The sequence below is a fragment of the Daphnia carinata genome, chromosome 8 (assembly GCF_022539665.2).
Source record: "Daphnia carinata strain CSIRO-1 chromosome 8, CSIRO_AGI_Dcar_HiC_V3, whole genome shotgun sequence".
NCBI classification, from domain to species: Eukaryota; Metazoa; Arthropoda; class Branchiopoda; order Diplostraca; family Daphniidae; genus Daphnia; species Daphnia carinata.
Genome location: NC_081338.1, coordinates 244,395 through 248,297, shown reverse-complemented (window position 1 = coordinate 248,297; position 3,903 = coordinate 244,395).

Here is a 3,903-nt window from a genome sequence, read left to right as displayed (position 1 = left end):
CGGGACCTTCGCGATGCTGCAATAAAAGGGCCGGTGCACCTTTAGCGGCTCCTTTTGGCTGTGCAAGTGCGCGAGCGTGAAGCCTATCGTTTCCTCTGGTTTCGCACGCTGAGACATCTCAGGTGTCGGTGCTGGAGCGGGAGGTAGAGGTCTATGAAAATCGTCTACTTCCTCTTCACTTCCTTCACTTTAGCGATCGCTAAGGGCTTCTTGTTCTTCAGCAACCTCCTCTTGCTCTCCCGGGTCTGTACGCGTTTGCTCATTCCGACCGGTATTGGCGGGCTCTATCCTGATTTTGGGCTCTTCTGCTTTTCTTACGTCCCGCGGAAGGGCTTCAGCTCCTTGTGCCTGCTCTACGTCTTTATCGGCGAATTTTACCTGATTCCACGGTCTTGAACCTGTAGGGGATTAGGGGCGTACAATCTGCTTCGGGTATCTCCACTAAGCTACGTTTGGTTTCACGACTGGTTGTTCTCTTAAACCCCTATCTCTCTTTCATTTCTTGGCCGAGCTCCCGATAACTGCAAGAAAGATTTGTCCTTATGTTTGGTTCTCTTATCTAGTTCAATCATACCTCTTCTCGGGATAGTATGGCCGATGACTGCTGCAGTCTGTGTCCCTGCTTTCGCAATACTCGTTGGTAATGCTACTTGCCTACCGTCAGGGCCTGCGTTGCGTTGTCTTACCTTACTTAGGTGACGCGGCTAATCCTCGTAGACGCCTGCCCTGCCTAGATGGATCCGTACTCATCTTTCTTACCACTTCTATATCTCACACCCAACGGTAGACCTGTCGGGTTTTTACCACCGGTTTCCACAAGTTGTTCGGGTGATTTACAACACAACAGCAAATCAAGCAATTCGGCCAGGTCTATGGTCCTGTTTCTTGGCAATTTAGGACACTCCCTAGCCACCCGGTTACAGTTCCCAAGGACCCCTAATCAGCACCTGCCTTCTAGTCCCTTATTCGATAACACACATCGATCAGTGCGAAAAGATCAAAGATTGCGCTTACCCTACTCCGTCGAACAGGTCTTACTCTGCATCTCCATCATATAGATGGTTGATAAAACACAACCAATACAAGGGAAGTCAAAATCAGGAAGAGCCGCTTTGTTTATTTTCCGCGAAGGGGATGGCGTTCAGGAGGACGACCATAAACAGAGCCGGATCTTCTTCCTGGCGGTGGTGGGGCCGTCGCGGTGCTGAGTTGAATTTTGCCGACGCGACAATCGTGCAAGGAACATAATGGAAAGGAGGGTCAACGTAGAAGATTTAGAACTGAATCACTTCGACTATTTTTTCCAGCTAGATGAAACATTCGAAACAATGTTTGAAATTCTGCTTTGATTATAACTGGCTCATAGCCTCGACATCGGTTTTAGTCTATTAGCCAACGATTATTTGGCCCTTCAAATCTCGTTAGCTAGATTCGTCAAAGTTATCAAAACTATAAATGAGGAACTACCAAGAGGATGGTGTATTTCTAATGATGAACTTCGGGTCCCATAACGAGAATCAACTGTTACCGTGGCGGCCAAGGAAAACTCGTAAAGCCACGATTGGCGGTGAAATACGACTGAAACGAAATCTGACTGGAGAAATAGGACTGGGAGAAATAGGACTGACTTTTAAAGTATTTAAGGACAGTCCTATTCCTCCACGTCATTAGTCCTATTTCTCCTTCTACTTAATTCCAATAGGAACGATGAGCCTCCAATCCGGTGTACGGATAATAATGTATTGCGTAAGAGCGTCGGCTTGTATCCATTTTCCTTTATAAAAAACCGATGGTGTCAACTCATTAGTTAAATGGTTCAAAAAACTTTTTTTTTTTTTCCTATTTTAATAAAATTGCAGGAGAACATGAACTATATTATATTTAATAGAGTTCATTTAATGAAATACTTTTACACATACTACAAAAATTTGTATTACTTTTATTGCAATTTTTGTGGTCATAACCAACTTTTACCGAATTGGATGCTTATCGTTCCTATTGGAACAAAATAAAAGGAATAGGACTGTCTCGAAGGAGAAATAAGACTAATGCCGTGGAGAAATAGAACTGTCCTAAAATATTTTAAAAGTCAGTCCCATTTCTCCCAGTCCTATTTCTCCTGAAGAAATAGGACTGAAAATTTGCAGTCCTATTTCACCAGCTACCTTTCGCCACTTCATAAACTTTTCTGCTTTTAACAACACCTAGCACACACCTAGTACACACCTAGTACACACCTAGTACAAGCTCTTCAGATCGTCAGCCTGCCAGCAGCTAGCCCTAGTAGCACATCGGCACCGTTTTGGTGCTGGGATTAGGTATGTCAGGTACCGTTTTGGTGCCCAATTCCCATCGAATTCATTACGAATTTGCACACGATGTCCGCCCCCCCCCCAAACACCAGAAAACCGGCACATGTGTAACACCCAATATACGGCACCAAAACGGTGCTATTATTGTAACCAAAATGACATGGGGTTTTCATATCGGTATACGGTTACGGATCGGGTACCCAATTTTGGTTTACATTGGTGAATAGTAAAAAAAGTAAAAATAAATACTGGTAACAGAAACTGATTTCTTTATTTTTCTTATAAATTGACATAAACATGAGATTCCTTGAACACAAATTACACAGAACCGAATGGAAACAAACATTTCTTAACTAAAGACCATAAATGCAAAAAAAAAAAATTTTTCTTTGGAGTTTCCTTTTTTGGTTGGCAGTTTCCCTTCGGGTGCCAACTTTTGCCAAAGCATTCCTGGCCTGTTTGTATGTTCCTGAAATAGCAGTGAATAGCAATAAATGAAGTTAGATTGAACGTGTTAAAATATTGTACATACTTACCGTAGGAATTTATGACTGTTTTATCAAGGGTGCTCCAACTTGTAGAAGGTGTGCTGCCTTTGATTATTAATTTGTCCACATTGTTATTGTTTTCAGGCCATCGGATGGTATTGGTACTCTTGTTGTACCACGATGAGAGCCCTATGGCCAGCCACTGCAGCGCCTTGTTTTCAACAATCACATATTTGTGAGATTTGGTGTTGATAGCCTGCAATGAATTTCAGGCTTCTTTGTAACTATAATAAGTTATTAATGAAGGTTAGTTTAAAATTATAATTTACTTTACCACAGGATTTCACAAGACATGCTTGGACACTCTCCCAATCGTGTGATGGAATACTGTTTTCTTTCACAAATGACGATACATCGACGCACTCGGGTGGCCACAAGACGTTTTAACCATTGAACCAAGAATGAAGAACGATGGCATTAACTTTTAAATTTTCCTGTCGCACTACTAAGTACTTAGAATTACCTTCCATTTTTGAATCCTAATGTTTACGTTCAATCTAGGAGTATAGAACACTTCTAGAGAAACGTTGCCGTACGTAAGGATCTGCACTCTATATATTAAGACTTATATTATTAAATATATATTATATAGAATATTCCCTCCACCACGTTAATTTTATTGATGCAAAAACATATAATTTATTTTTCAACCTTCAAATATGGCATAATACCCCAGTTTTTATTAATTACAAGAAGGGACATAATAATATAGTAAAACAAGTGGCAACGTTCATTTCATCTCTGAAGAAGACGTCATTTTTAATGAGCACAACATTTAAATGATGCCGCTTTGATGCCGATTTCCTGCCTGAAACGTATGTCGGTTCTCTCCGTCATCTGCGCAAGGCTTCGGGTGACGAAATGGTACCCTTTTCATACCCGCCTTGAGGATGCCTTACGTATCCTGCAAACGGGTACCATTTTGTTGCCGTTTTGGTGCCTGAGACGTGTGTCGGCTCTCTCCGTCATCTCCGGAAGGTTTCGGGTGACGAAATGGTACCCTTTTCATACCCGCCTTGAGGATACTTTAGGTATCCTGCAAA